We start from the raw sequence: 16,166 nt of genomic DNA, 5'->3' as shown, positions 1-16,166 counted from the left end.
CGGGTAGTAAACATAAAAAAAAAATATTCAATATGACTGATAAAAGTATAATCAAGTTTAATCTAATCTATAAATTTTTTTTTGGTTCGCAAATGCTATACGTAAACAAACATTAGTTAGGTAGTTAGTAATGACTATAGTGCATTTCATGGTGATAATATTATGGATTCAGAGTTTCAAAGTTCATTTTAGTATTTATCACCAAGGTATCCAAGTGGCAAGTACAGTAGATACTAACTTACGTACTACCAATTTTGTTTTGAGAAATTATTAAGGTAAAAGACCCGACCATGGGACGGGTTATGTAGATGTCCTGAATATTGCGAGTAATTAAAAAAAATCTAGACTATAAATCCTTCTTTTTCTTTTTTAATACATAATGTTAGGTTATACATAATTATAATATACTTGAGTTAGACTGTCTAATAATATTATTAATGTTTTCTAAGCAATAACTTTCAGTGTCCATTTAATTGTCTCATTATGATAATTTTACACTGCACTTCCGGTTTGTGATCTCATGTTGTGATTTGTAGTCTTGTATAAATTAAAATCAAAACAGTAAAATGTTAATATCAATTTTATTTAAAATAATGATTTATTACAATATTTTTAGAACATTGTTATAATAAGAAATAATTTATATCAAAATGCGCCGGGGTTTCCGCTTCCGATCACACTGTAGCGAAAACCACGATAGCATTTTGTGGAGAATGGCGGGCAGTCGTTGGTAAGCTATCGTGTCGAACGGACTACTCTGCCGAAATGTAATTGTGTAATACTGATGAGTAATATTGTTGTACAAATTATTCAATAAATACTATGAAAAGTATCAACCAGCGTTTGAACTTAAAAGGAGGATAAAAGTTCAGAAGCGGGATACGATAAGGATAAACAAAACTTCCTTACACGCCTACAAAACGTAAGTAAAGTGATTCTTTTTATTTATAAATCGATTTGCAAGGCTTTTCTAACATAATAAATTATATTCAAGAAAACCCTCGCTGACGAATTAAACCCTGTGGAATGATTTGAAAAATGATATTAATGAGACCGATTTACAGTTCTTATTTGAATAATAACACGTACCTAATAACTAGCTGATTTATTATATCTGCATATTACTATTTTTCTTCTGTTTTTATTCTCTATTACTTTTCCATGAAACCTAATTCTATAATATTTTTTTTACCGAGTTGATATTATTACATTAAAAATGCATATTATTTAAGTGTTCAGAATAACATTGAAGGAAGAATCGATGATAAAATGATTTTCAAAATTCGAATATTACTGATTTTTAATTTACATTTTTTTACATTATTATGGCTTTTTGCAAATTATAAACTATCATTTAAAATACCACTAGCTTTTGCCCGCGGCTTCACCCGCGCGTGATGTTTATTTTGCCACGGATCGTTTACATTTTATAGCCTATTAATTACGTTAGTCTGGGATATGAGCAGTGGTGCTGTGAGGTTGCGTCGAAATCCGTTTAGTGGTTTTTTTTCCTGAAAGAGTAACTAATATTAGGATTGTAACCTACTGGTATTATTTTTAATGCTAAACAGAAACGAGACTAACTTAACTCTTTGACAATATTATGCTTAAATTAATATCAAGTATTTCATTTATTTGTCATGTTATAAGATATTCAAATGGAGAGGTTTCGTGATGAAACATTGGATTTCGCTGAATGGGATTGGAATATAGACCAGGACTGGGGGGCCCGAAGAAGTTATTTTTGAAATCCATCAAGAAATGGCTGAGGGATTGATTATTTATTAAATTACCTCCATATTATTATCTCGCGTGGAACTTGAACATGCGCGGTGATGCGATGTCGGTCTGCCTGTTCAGGTTTTAGTCATAATGCTTACCTTCCCTAACGCGTTGTCGAGAGTGACACTGTGGTGTCAGTCTTCTTTTTCTTTTTGGATGTAGTCAGGTCTTGTATATGTCAAGGAAAGGCTGAGAAATTGAGAACTGCTAGATTTTAGAAAAGATTGGATCTGTTAGCGGCGCTGGACCGGTGGACCGGTGGTGATTTGCTATTTGTGCTTCGAATGACTGTCGTGACTGCACCATTCGGGATGGCGCGAATTTTTTTTTTTTTTTTTTTTATGCTAGACAAGGCAGGTATTTGACCGCAATCGCACCTGGTGTTAAGTGAGATGCAGTCTAGGATGGTACATATCTGCCCTGTAAGTGCCTATTCACTCTCGCCTTGAAAACGCCCGGATTATAGTGTTCAGGAAATACAGCAGCAGGCAGCGAATGTTTGTTATGCGCAGCTTTGGGTCCTGTAACTTTATTCTTTCAAAATTGTAATTGGTTATTTACTTATATTTTCGGGATTTGTTAGGAGATGGATATTGGAAACTTGCCCATTAATTACAACAGTTAATAGTGCAATGAATAAACTAGTATTTACTATGATAATATGTAGGTATTTATTTTGCTTCGATTTTTATTATGAACATAGACTAAAGTTTTTGGAAAAGGGTTTAAGAGCCAGGCTAAGCTTTTTATTTTTCCAAGTTCCAGAAAGATGAACGAAATTGATGCCCGATGTTAAGGGCCCGATCATGATGCCCGAGGTTAAGGGTCAAGGATGGATGATGCCCGATGTTAAGGGCCGGATTATAATACCCGAGGTCAAGGGTCAATAATTGATGATGCCCGAGGTCAAGGGTCAATGATAATCGATGATGCCCGAGGTCAAATGATGAACAAGGATTAAGGGAAGAAAGAAGGAGAAGGAAGAGGAGGATTTTTCCAAAGAATCGAACGCCGATGGAAATTATGCAAGAAAGAAATCAAGAAGGAGGAACGGTGCAGTAGGCGTATGCGCAGACATGCGTCGTCGGCATCATCCTCATCGAGTGAGTCTTTTACATTTCAATCTCATCCAAAGCCCAAACGTTCAGGAGCTTCGCATAGCGATAATGCCCTTTTGCATAAACTACTGTCATTTATGAAAGATGTTAAAAACTCGGAAAATCCTAAATTATCATATAAAGACAACGTAATTCCTGACTTTGATCTCATGACTAAGGAACAAACTATTACTTATTACCTTACCTAAATAAAGTCGAAGAGTGCGCGGAGATATACGATTGGAGCGAACAGAGAATTCATTACTCTCTTCCGAAAATTACGTGGTGTTGATAAGTCTTGGTATCAAGGTCTTTCGATTTTTTTTATATACACTTGATCCGTATGGAAAAAAACAGCTTATAGAAACTTTTCTTTTCCGTGAACATTTGCTGAACTTCTTTCTGAAATATTAAATAAGAGGGTCTGGTACTGTGAGTCTTTAGAACACTACTATTACGTAAAAATAAACCATTGTGAAATAACGGGGCAGCAAGCAGTGAACTGTTCGTTGCATAAAAGTAGATGATTGAGCCGTGTTAAGTTGACGCACTAGTGGCGCAGTTTTCTGAACCCGAAGTGTTAAAATACTTTAGATCGGTCAAAATCGAAAATACTGATAACATAGATAATAACGACACGTTCCGAAAAACCAGATTCGACAGAAATAACGCTAGCAATACAAGGCCAAACAATTCGAGATTTACAGGGAACAATGCTAATAATGAACGTGTTTTACCTACCAATAAAACACACATTAAACCACTTACCTGATTCGAAGCATATAAACAATATGAGAATGTCGTACTATTTGCCTCTCTTTCTTTCCTGTTGTCAGTGTGTATATAGCCGTCTCTGTCGCACACCTCCCCCCTCTGGCCAGGCAGCGTGAGCGCTGCGCGCTTTCGTTTTTGCCATTGTGCTCTTTTGCTTAGCCAGGCAGCAATTAAACTATGCTTCGAATCAGGTAAGTGGTTTAATGTGTGTTTTATTGGTAGGTAAAACACGTTCATTAAACCTCTGTACCGTGATTCGAAGCATATAAACAATATGAGATGTGTTTATTATCGCCTGGCCGAGGAGATTGCCAAGGTGATATCTAATGATTAGGTATGTGTATGTAATTACTACATTCATAATATTCCAGGATTGAACGAAGTTGAGCTTAGAGGTGAAGAATAAATATTAAGTACCTATGTGTGATCAGGTGTGCGACTATTTGTAATACCTATTATTCAGTTACAAAAAAGAAATTAAACCGTTGAACAAAATTAAACTCTTTTTCTTTATTTATCCAAAAACTTAACAAATTCAATGGAATCATATTATTATTGAAATTACACAATCATAAAAGGTTGTATTGTGACAACCAAAAGAAAATTTGATACAATACAGGACCAAAATAATATAATTAAGGCACTGTTTCAAATAACTTATTGATTGGATTATTTTGAGAGGACATCACTTGACGTCGATAGAACTTCGAAAAGGTATTTTCTGCCCGCCAATTACCACGGGCTAAGATTTCATCGATTGGTACATTATTTATCCAATTTTTTGAAGCAACTGCGGCTCTTATGCTTCCTGGGGTAGCCGAGATACCAGCTGACATTAACACAGATTTTATCCAGCCGGCAATAATAGCTCGTGATGCAGGTCTTGGTTTCCCACAAGCAGTTAGGAACAAATTGTTTACTTTAGCTACTTCCCGCCTTGTTGCAGAGAGAGTGATCAGTCTGTTTATCCAGGTTATAGGGATCAGATGCAGATTTTCTGTATTTGGTAGTAACTTCCATCCTGATTGCCGATATGTAGCTGAATCGGTCTTGGATCCAAACTCAGGCCAAAAAACAACGTAGTTTTCAGTAATTATACAATGATCTGCGTCTATACGTAGCAGGTTAGGTCATGAACTCTTCTGCCCGAACATAATAACAAAAGCGTCGCCAAGTGTTTTGATGTTTCATACATACTGGACGTGTTGACGTTTGCTCTAGCGAGATATGTGGCCACTATATCAATGTCCCATGTTGGGGCCCTAATTTTATTTGGTTTTTTAAGTGAAATTGCTTTCAGAACATGTTTATTCACGACAGAATTATTTGATAATTTAGAAGCATCTGAATTACATAGAGTTGCCACTACGGATTTATGTAGTAATATTGTGTTATAGGCCAGTCCTTCCACTTGATAAAGGTCAATAAGAAAACGCGCCAAGTCCGACCCTGACGGACTACAAGTATTTATATTGTTTTTGCGACTCCAAGAGACCCATCTCGACCATGCTGGTTTATACGTGCGTAATGTTGAGGTTCTCCAGGCAGACTTTAAGAAGTTTATTTGTTCGTTGGACCATCCTGATAATTCTTCTGTCCACCCCCACATCGCCAAACTTCCAAGGTCATTTCTTTGGCTTTGGGAAGCGGTAAGCCCGTCGTTGCGTCTATGAGGACTTTTCGAGGGTCCCGGATCGTGAACGGAGGGTCTAGGGCTCGACTCTTGAGATCCGGTCGCCAAAACGCACGATCCCATCTGGGTGCCACTATTAAATACACTCCCTTCGCAGTGTTTAAGTGGTTCAGTACCCTGGGCATAAGGCAAGGAGGTGGGAATACCCACGCTAGATGAAATTTCCACTTGCGTGAAAAGGCGTTGTGAAATTCTGCATCCCTGTCTAGGGCATCTCTGTCATCCCTAGGTTTATGGAGCAATATGGTTTCACCACGTGGGCTACTTGGGACGCTAACAGATCTATGCACGGGACTCCCCATTTGGCGAATATTATCTCCGTTATTTCCGGCAGAAGGTGCCATTCCGGCGAAGTCATGTTTCGTGACAGGTGATCGGCCTCGCTGTTGTAAATGCCGGGTATGTGATGAGTTACAAGGGATATGTTGTGATTGTCCATAATCCGATATATTCGGAAGGTCAAATTCATTAGAGCTGTCGATTTGGTGCCGCCTTCGTTCCTTAGATATGCGAGCACAGATTGGTTGTCGGATTGAAGAAGAATCGATTGATTTGATAGATCATGTCTCTTTAACTCCAGAACCTTGCATACAGCTAGTAGCTCTTTTTGGTTGATATGTAGGTCTTGCTCTTCTAGTAACCATGTCCCGGATAACTCTAAATTGTTGAGTCGGGCTCCCCAGGCCATCTGGGACGCGTCTGTGGTTAGGAAATATGTGGGAGGTTCTGCATGTATCGCTGATGGTCTTTTGCAATTCTCCATCCACCACTGGAGCTCGGACATCACTTGAGGAGACAAGGGGTACCGATGCTCGTCTTCTGGTATGGACAAGTTGTGCTTTTGGAGATACCTTGTATGTAAGCGACCTCGTGGAACTGCAAAGCTTCCAAAGTTGAGGATCCCTAGGAGAGATAGGATTTCTGCCTTGTTCATTTTCTGGTAACTCAACGCTTGTTCTATCAATTCGACAATGTGGGACGACTTTTTCGCAGGTAAGCTCTTTAGGTTGTTCCAAGGCTCCCAAGTTATGCCTAGATACTCGATCTTTTTCTGAGGATCTAAGATCGATTTGGTCATATTTACCGCCCAGCCGAGATATTGGAGTAGGTGAATCGCGTAGTGGGTTTGTTCGATCAGCAACGATCGATTTTGGTTGGCTAAGAGAAAGTCGTCGAGATAGATGAGGACTCGCAGACCTTCTTCCCTGAGTTTTTGCGCAATCCAGGCTGTTACAGAGGCAAAAGCGCTTGGGGCTGAACTTAGGCCGAACGGAAGGCAAGTAATTTGCATCAATTTTTCGTCGTATATGAGTCTGAGGAACTTCCTGTGACTCTCTGATACAGGACAGGAATGTGGAAGTACGCTTGTGAAATATCTATTTTCACTAGCCAGTCTTGGTCCTGAAGGAAATCTGGCACCTTGTAAACGGATATGAGGCGAAACTGAGGTGTGTACACATAATCGTTCAAACCTTTTAGGTTGAATATTGGTCTCCACGATCCGTCTCCTTTTGGTGTGAGGAACATCTTGGACACAAAACTCGGACTGGATTGCGCATCCTCCAAAACCTGTTCCACTTTCAACTGATTTATGATTGCTGTCATATCGGGGGTCACGCAAGTTTGAAATGCAGAACTGGACAGGTTTGGTTTTACTAATGGCGGTTTTTCGAGAAATGGGATACGATAGCCTTCGATCATGCGTAGTATTCGAATTGGTGCGCCCAATTCTTTCCACCTGTTCACCTTGTGTCGAAGCTGTCTAGCTCTGAAGCGACTCGAGTCAATATTTGCGTCGTTTGTGTTGTGAGTCTCCATTGGATGAAGAGGCCTCACGTTTTCTGGATTTTTGAGTGGCAGAGGGTCTCTGACCTCCTCTCTTGCCACGAAAATTACCGTTTCTATTATCATATCTGAATGATTGCGGGTACTCAGCATTGTGATAATGATGTTCCTGCGCGGAACTGGCTTTTTGACAGCACGATTGAATCCTCGAAGCATTATGCGGGCAAACCTGCGTGGTTTGGTTATCGCGAGTGTGTTTGTAGCCTTGCGCAGGCTTTGCGGATTCAGCATAATGCGAGGCTTTCTTTATGGTCTTAGTTGGATAAAACGCCAGCTTAACTCCGCCGATTTTTTCTAAAGCGTCTGTGAACTGTTCTGCCGCGAACAAGTTCTGACATGACGGTGGTATCTTCTGCAACTTCGATTTTACCAAAGGATCCTTTACCGACTTTAGGATGACGTGCCTTCGTTGCTCAATTAAATCAGCTCGCCGTCCACATATTAATTGCAAAATGTCATTGGATACCTTACAGTACTCACCTTTCGTAAAAATGTCATTAACTTTGTTGCAGATTTTATCATGCGCAAGATTCTCGGGGCTGCGCGCCCACGATAAAAAGTTTCGAAAGCCTTCCTGAAAAGCTTCCTGTTGCCTGACCGCCGCCATTGTTAGAGCTGCATAAGAACGCTCCGCATATGCAAGGTCAGCTGCTTTGTCATAGATAGTAATTTCGTCATTACATTCCAGATGGGTGAAACCTGGTGTACTAATATATTGCTTTTGTACTTCAGCAAACCTGATTTCCTTCCATTCCGGAGAGTTTGCAACGGGGCGTCTTAGCTAGCTCAGTCTGACACCCCGCTGTTTAGTACTAAGTCCCAGTTCGCCTTCTGCGATGAGGGATGTGTACCTATCCAGGACGCCTACAGGGATATTCGACCAAGGAAACGCACAATCAATAACACAATGGCACTTATAATTCAGGTTCCACAATAGTTTCCTTATTCTAACTTCACTGACTCTAAGTTTATTATTATTACGAGCGATCACTTTACAGGTTATATCACAATTACTAATTAATGGCAATGAAAAGGATAGCGACGCGCCCGATCCGCGTCCCGAGACTAGTTTACGTATCCGCGAGAGGAGCGGCGCCCTATGCGAGGTTTATCGAGTGTTAGTCTGGATACTTATAACTAGGGGGGTGGGATGTGGTTCGTTAGCTCAAGCCAGAGACCGAAGCCTCGATAGTGAGTACGACCACTAGGGAAAGGCGTTGGACCTACGAGGTGAGGGGGTGTGAAGTTCAGGAAGGGTGGCAGCAGGATTGCTACCGCAGGTTCGGGATGAGTATCTCATGCACTACTCGGTAAGGACGAGAACCGGTTGGCTATCAACGATAGAACGTCTCGACACGACGCTTTATGGCAAGCCGCGGATTAATGACGAGGTATCGGATCAAGCCAGAGTCGAACAGTTAGGGTTAGTAGGGAACAATGTGGATAGCTATTCGCTAGGGACTCTTTGCAATGCAGCCGAGGGAATGATAGACGCGCGCGCGAACGTCTGGCTGTTACAATGGCTCCCGAGCGAATGCTAGGCGCCCGCGGTCGCCGCCGTCTCTTATATTAGCTCGGTCCGTGCGGCGTGCGGCCGCGCAGCCGTAGGGTTGTCAAAATCTCCGCGTTCGGTGCTAGGGCTGTCGATGCGTCGCGGGGCGCGTCACAAGTTAAATCTTTGCAAACGAGTTATTGTATTAGTATGGTTTGCACTTGTTTTAGATGTGGTTTCTTTTAGCGACGTACCCACATTAACGGTAAAATCTGTCACGGCATGTTCCACTTCACTGCACTCACCGAATAATTCCCCGCTAACATTTAGGTCGATCTCAGAACAACAATTATTTTGAGATCGGGGGGTACTCAATTTATTGCGTAATTCTCCCATTTCTTTGACTAACCTTTCCAGTAAATCGTCTTGTAGATTTTTACGCTTACGCTTCCGGGCACGCCTTCTATCATCGCGACTTGAAGTCGAACTCGTGGATGTGGACGAATCCGAATCAAACTCATTACTAGGCCCGGGCTTGGGATCACTAATCTGATCTAGATTATTCATTTTAACAGACAGCTAAAAATACACACTTTAAATTACATACTTTAATTACACATTTTTATCGAACGGTAAAACCGTTAAAAGAAAATTTTATACTTTGAGGGTATAATCGTAAACAAAATATTTTTTGTACTTACAGTTTCTGTAGTTGGAAAATACGAAATAAAATTATTCCAAAACTCAGTTTGAATAATTATTTGAATATTCAGGAAAGTTTCTAATTTGTGCACTACCTACGGATACCTGGTATCTTAGAAGAGAGGTGTGCACTCGACGAGGCAAAAGACGCCAATGGCAAAAACGAAAGCGCGCAGCGCTCACGCTGCCTGGCCAGAGGGGGGAGGTGTGCGACAGAGACGGCTATATACACACTGACAACAGGAAAGAAAGAGAGGCAAATAGTACGACATTCTCATATTGTTTATATGCTTCGAATCACGGTACAGAGGTTTAATATGAGATGTTTCAATTATTGTAATCAGGTAGCGAAGTTTTTGTGCGATAAACCTCTTGTTAAGTGTACCAATTGCGACAGACTGGAGCACCAGGCGGCAAATTGTTACCGAAATAAAATCATTGAAACTACTAACGACAAAAATAATGGGGACAAAAATGAAAAAGACGTTGCTGAAGTGTACATAGATTGCCATCTAGATAACATTGCTTTCCTAAGCCAGAAATAATTATAATATGAATGTAAAAGTCAACGATTTAATATTGCAAAGTCACTTGGATTTGGGTAGTCAATGCGATGCTAAATTTCTAAACACTAATCTTATGACTGACGAAGTTATATTTATATGAATTTTTAAGATGTACTAGCTTTAATCTTGTTCAACCATTAGGTATCTTCGTTGCAATGGTCGAAGTACACAATATTAAAGAAGTCGTAGAGATTTATGTAGCTGAAGACTATGTTTCGAAATACCCAGTGTTATTGGGTGACTCTTGCAGAGAAAGACCAGAAACATAGTCATAACTTAAACACCTGACAAATTCATATAAAAAAAAAATCTGAAACATTGAAAACGTTTACCTTGTTTCTCGGGATTTTGCTACCATACTTATAGACACGTTATAACGAGCCATTCCCGTTAATTGCGAATTGTTGGTTAATGGGAATGTTATTTTGATGGGTCAATTCAAGGACCTGATGTTTTGTTACGCGAAGAATACAATGTTGTTAATAATCAATGTGCTTTTCTCAAACATAATCTTTCTAACTCTGATATCGTAATAGAAAACGGGGTGTTATTGACCAGAGCTACCCAAATGCATGTGATAGCCAAATATGAAATCACTTTTAGCAAATCAGAATCAGATAATACCGTAAATTGTAATCCTAACTTGACGAATGAGCAGCGTATGACACTTGAGACAACTTTAGTGGAATATGGAGATTGCTATTCGAGTAGCGTCCAGGACCTAGGTTACACTAAAAAAAAAAAAAAAAAAATTGAACCCGTAGACTCAAAACCAGTCCTTTATTGGCCATAAAGTATGTCCCATTCTGAAAGGTCACTAGTTCGGAATATGATTCAAGTAATGGTAGATAGCAGTATAGTTAAGGAATCGGCAACAACCTACGCGAGCTCAATCGTTCTAGTAAAAAAAAAAGTATCGAGTATCAGTTGGACTTACATGCGGGTAATACTCTTTTCATATCTTTGGATCTCGCGTCGGGTTACTACCTCAAGTATGCTCTAGTCTAGATGAACGACATACTTATACCATGTAAAAGCTTTGATGAAGGGTTGACGCGACTTCGAGAGTTTCTTGATTTATTAAGAAATGACGGACTTACGTTAAAATCGAACAAATGCAACTTTACCTTCGTAAAGATTGACTTTCTTGGTTTAGAAGTTAACGCAAATGGGATACGTCCGGGGTTCCAAAAAGAGTAAATCTGTCTCCAATTTTCCTAAGACCATCGAATCAAGACGAACTGCGTCAATTCTTAGATCTTTCGGGGTTATTAAAGATTATGCTTTGATAGCATCACATGTAACTAACTTGTTGAAGAAGGATATAAGATAGGTGTGGGGGGAATCTCAGGAACAATAATTTCAAATCATAAAAGATCTTCTATCAGAACGATCATTACTTGCCTTGTATGATCCTAAGCTTGTAACTCAGCTCCATACAGATGCCGGCAAAAATGGCTTCGCTGGTATCCTCCTTCAGCGTAATAGCAACGGTATTATACAACCTATATCCTAATTCAGCCGAAAAATGACATCGGAAGAAAAAAAATACCATTTGAATTTGAAACACTCGCGGTTGTTGCATTGTTACAAAAATTCCGTGTATATCATAAATCATAGATCCCAGGGTCATTGAGGATACTATTAACGTCATATCTCCAGATGAACTGAAATCGGTCAGAGAGGAAATAAATAAACGCGTTGAAGCACAACAGCTAAAAGACGCTGAGCGGAATAATAAGCATAGGAAATATGAAATAGGCGATCTGGTTCGAATAGAAAGGCAAATACCGCATGATGGACAGTCGTAGAAGTTGGTTATCAAATACTAAGGGCCTTATCGCATTACTAAAGTTCTTGGGCATGATGGATTCGTGGTTATGAGGGCGTAGCGGCCATTTACAAAATTCAACCTTGGATGAGTTTTGATCGAAATTTTGACAGTTGTACAAGTGATGGGGATGATGACGATGATGACAATAATAGTATAGATAATGATAGCAATTGTAGAATAGAATGAAAAATGTTAAATTTCTGATACCACACGCATAGCTAATAATTTGCTAAACTAATGAAATAAATTACTCAAACGACACGATTTGTAATACAAAAAAAAAGATAATATTTATACATTGTACATTTTTATATGCAGAGGCAGATATATTATTCTTTAAGTACGTATGAAATTGTAAACCTCATTAATATGAATGGATTACAGTATAGTATAGTTAACCCTTAACCACTGACGTGTCATTTTGTTACACTAACACTGACGTACGTACGGCATACGTACGTAACTTTGAAGACCTCCTGATGTATCAATAGTGTGTAACTTTGGTGAAATTTTAATTTAAATTATTAACACATGTTTATATTAAACAGAGATAGTAAAAAAACATAGTAACATTAATAGAATAGTATGATATAGGTGAAATCCTCCAGATGTAATAAAAGTTAGACAGGCATTTTTTTAAAATCAACACAAAAATATTCGATAACACTAGAAACTTCTATTTTGGCCATATTAAAGATTAATAACAGTTTTAATCAGGAAAAAATCACAATAGGAATAATTCACAAATTAAGTCACTTTTTAATACAATTCATTTAGGAAGGCTATTTTCTATAGTCTTTCTTTTTTTGATGACCTGGTCACCAGTTTGCCGTGCTTCAAACTAGCTAGGAAATATGAAAATATGGTATACAATCTTCAGAAGAAGTCAAATCCAAAGCCACGAACTAAAGCTCCTTCACCATCATGATGATTGTCCTCGAAAACCGCAACTAATATAAAAATTTTCATCAACTGGATTTTTTGCTAATTTCTTCGTCATTTGTAATAATGTTTGGCGTAAATAAGGTATTTTATATATAGACGGCCAAGTAAATAAATTAGACTGCTAACAATTAATTTCATCTATGGACCAACATACAAAAGCGACGTTGAAAAAGTTACACTAACACTGACGTTACGTACCACATACGTCGGGTGGTCTAGCTCTCCTACTTAGGGACGTGCTACCCATCTATTTTCTCCCGTCGCACACGCATCTCTGGCTACTAGGAAACTACCAAAAAGGAGACGCAAAAATTCCCGCACAAAATGAAGTTTTGAACGAAAAACCGTTCGACCGACGTATCACGTACGTACGTCAGTGGTTAAGGGTTAATAGTTATGTTATATTTACCTATATAGTGATATTATTATACAAAACTTTATAGAATGGATGGATAGTAAAATAAGGAATATAATGTTGCACATAGATTTCAATTGTGTAAAATCGAGTTATGATTACTTAATGTAGGATACTCGTTCTAGTGTTTTTTTTAGTGTTTATTTCTTCTTGAGTAACGCGATGGGACTCGCGCATTACAGGATGGCCGAGCTGTTAGGTTATACATAATTATAATATACTTGAGTTAGACTGTCTAATAATATTATTAATGTTTTCTAAGCAATAACTTTCAGTGTCCATTTAATTGTCTCAAGATAATTTTACACTGCACTTCCGGTTTGTGATCTCATGTTGTGATTTGTAGTCTTGTATAAATTAAAATCAAAACAGTAAAATGTTAATATCAATTTTATTTAAAATAATGATTTATTACAATATTTTTAGAACATTGTTATAATAAGAAATAATTTATATCAAAATGCGCCGGGGTTTCCGCTTCCGATCACACTGTAGCGAAAACCACGTTAGCATTTTGTGGAGAATGGCGGGCAGTCGTTGGTAAACTATCGTGTCGAACGGACTACTCTGCCGAAAAGTAATTGTGTAATACTGATGAGTAATATTGTTGTACAAATTATTCAATAAATACTATGAAAAGTATCAACCAGCGTTTGAACTTAAAAGGAGGATAAAAATAATTTAATACCTTTTAGAGTAAAAAGGCGCTTTATAAGTTCCATTTTAATGCAATTTAAAGAGAAAACAATAGAGTCTGACTGATTATAATAACATTTTCTTTATTTTTCCCTCAAAATATGAGCTTTGTAAGGAAGTTTCGGTTTCGGCCGAAATAGACACCGTTGCCGAAATTCGTTTTCGGTTTCGGTTTCGGTCGTAAAACTAAGTTTCGGTCGGACACTAATTGCTAATATAAAATAATATACAATAAACAAAGCAAGTAGTGAATTGCTAATATAAAAAAATATACAATAAACAAAGCAAGTAGTGAATTGCTAATATACAATAAACAAAGCAAGTAGTGAATTGCTTGACGGCGCGACGGTAGCGCCACCTTCAATTTCTAGACGAGAATGACAGACTAAATACTATCATTCTGGCGGAACGTCAAACGGGCAACCATCTTGCAGCTCACTTTTTATTCGAGCTCGACGGAGGTTGCACGTCATCGACGAATCGCCTTTAATCTGCGTCAAATTACTTATAATTAAGTGTTAATTGGTTCCGATTGATTAAACAAGTGTGTGAGAATCATATTCCGGCTTTATTTTTGATCTTACCCGCCCAAATACCCACGCAAGATGGACCCGCCTAATGATGACGGTACAGAAATGCCGTTATCAGAAGTGGGATTGCAAGGGCAGTCAAGTGAAGAAAAAAGGCCACCCGACAAAGAAAATGCGAGTAGTATTTTGAGCAACATGGAGATTTTACTGTCTCGCATAGTGGCAGCGCAGCAACCTATTGCAACGGGCATGAATGCAGTGCAGTTAATTCATTTTAATCCTGATGACGCCGATGCTGATGTGGAGGGCTGGTGTCGCGTGTCTGAAATGATTATACAGAGCAAGAAATTGGAAGGTGTCGCGTTGTTAATGGCCTTAACCACCTCTCTAAAAGGAAGAGCCGCTGCCTGTCTTACCAAGCTGCCATTGAATGAACTTTCGTGGGAATTAGTGAAACAAACCTTATGTGCCAAGTTTGCCAAGCCAAAATTGATACAAGATTATTTCGACGAAATTATGCGTTTTCAAATCGGTGTTAAGGAAACTGCCGGTGAGTCAGCTATGCGTTTGTGGGATTTAATCGAAAGAATACCGAAGGTGGAAATGTCTGAAGAAGCTGTTACTGGATTCGTCATTTCGGTATTGTGCCAAAAAGATGGACTGATCCGTCGTGAATTAAGTTATCAAGTTATAACGAACAGGGCCCAGCTATTTAGGGCTCTTGGAGGTGTTTCTTTAAAGCGTCGAGCAGAGAGCTGTGATACACAAGACTATGAACTAAAGAGACCCCGATTAGCTGACGGACGATTTCCCGGTAGATGTCACTTTTGTGGTATACCTGGACATAGACAAGCAGACTGTCGTCGACGTCGTGAAGATACCGGTAGTACGAGCAAAGTTGAACCATCTGTGCGAACGTCATCTGTGGTGAAGTCCAACGTGAACTGCTACGTCTGCGGAAAACCCGGCCATATTGCGACGACGTGCCCAGACAGGAAGATGGACGGCGGGACAACGAAAGAAGTCAACTTATGCGAGCGAGACACGTCGAGAGGGACTCTGCTGACATCATCGGGTGAGAGAATTCCATTTATTTTCGATAGTGGGTCGAATTGCTCGTTGATAAAATTAAGTACTTCTTTAAACTTTCCGGGTACTGCATGTTCTGATCTCGTGTATTTGAAAGGGATAGGAAACGGGGAAATACAATGCACTTCTCAGATTTCTAGCACGGTCAAAATAGGAGATTATTCGACTACCCTCTTGTTTCATGTCGTTCCGGATGACTGTATATCCGACCCGTTTTTAATAGGCAGAGTTATTATAGAAAACGGTGGCCGCGTGACGATTGATGATAATGGACTAAATATAACCAGTTCTAGGACGGTAGATGTTTGTGAAAAACAGTCATTTCTCGATGATATCACGGTTGATACTGATTTAACAGGCGAACATAGACTCGCACTTCTACGAATTCTTAATAAATATGCAACTCATTTTATAAGCGGTATACCTACACAACGAGTCAAAACGGGGCAAATGAAAATTAATTTGATAGATCCTCATAAGCTTGTTCAAAGAACGCCTTATAGATTAGCACCCGCCGAAAAAGAGATAGTGCGAGATAAAGTTCAGGAGTTGTTGGACGCGGGTGTTATTCGGGAAAGTTCCTCACCATTCGCGAGCCCAATCTTGTTAATTAAGAAAAAGGATAACACAGATCGTATGTGTGTTGATTACCGGGAACTCAACTCGAACACCCGCGCCAAACATTACCCCCTGCCATTAATTGATG

This window comes from Ostrinia nubilalis, chromosome W, assembly GCF_963855985.1.
Source record: "Ostrinia nubilalis chromosome W, ilOstNubi1.1, whole genome shotgun sequence".
Classification (NCBI taxonomy): domain Eukaryota; kingdom Metazoa; phylum Arthropoda; class Insecta; order Lepidoptera; family Crambidae; genus Ostrinia; species Ostrinia nubilalis.
The sequence above is the reverse complement of the archived record's forward strand: the minus strand, read 5'-3'. Positions refer to the sequence as shown.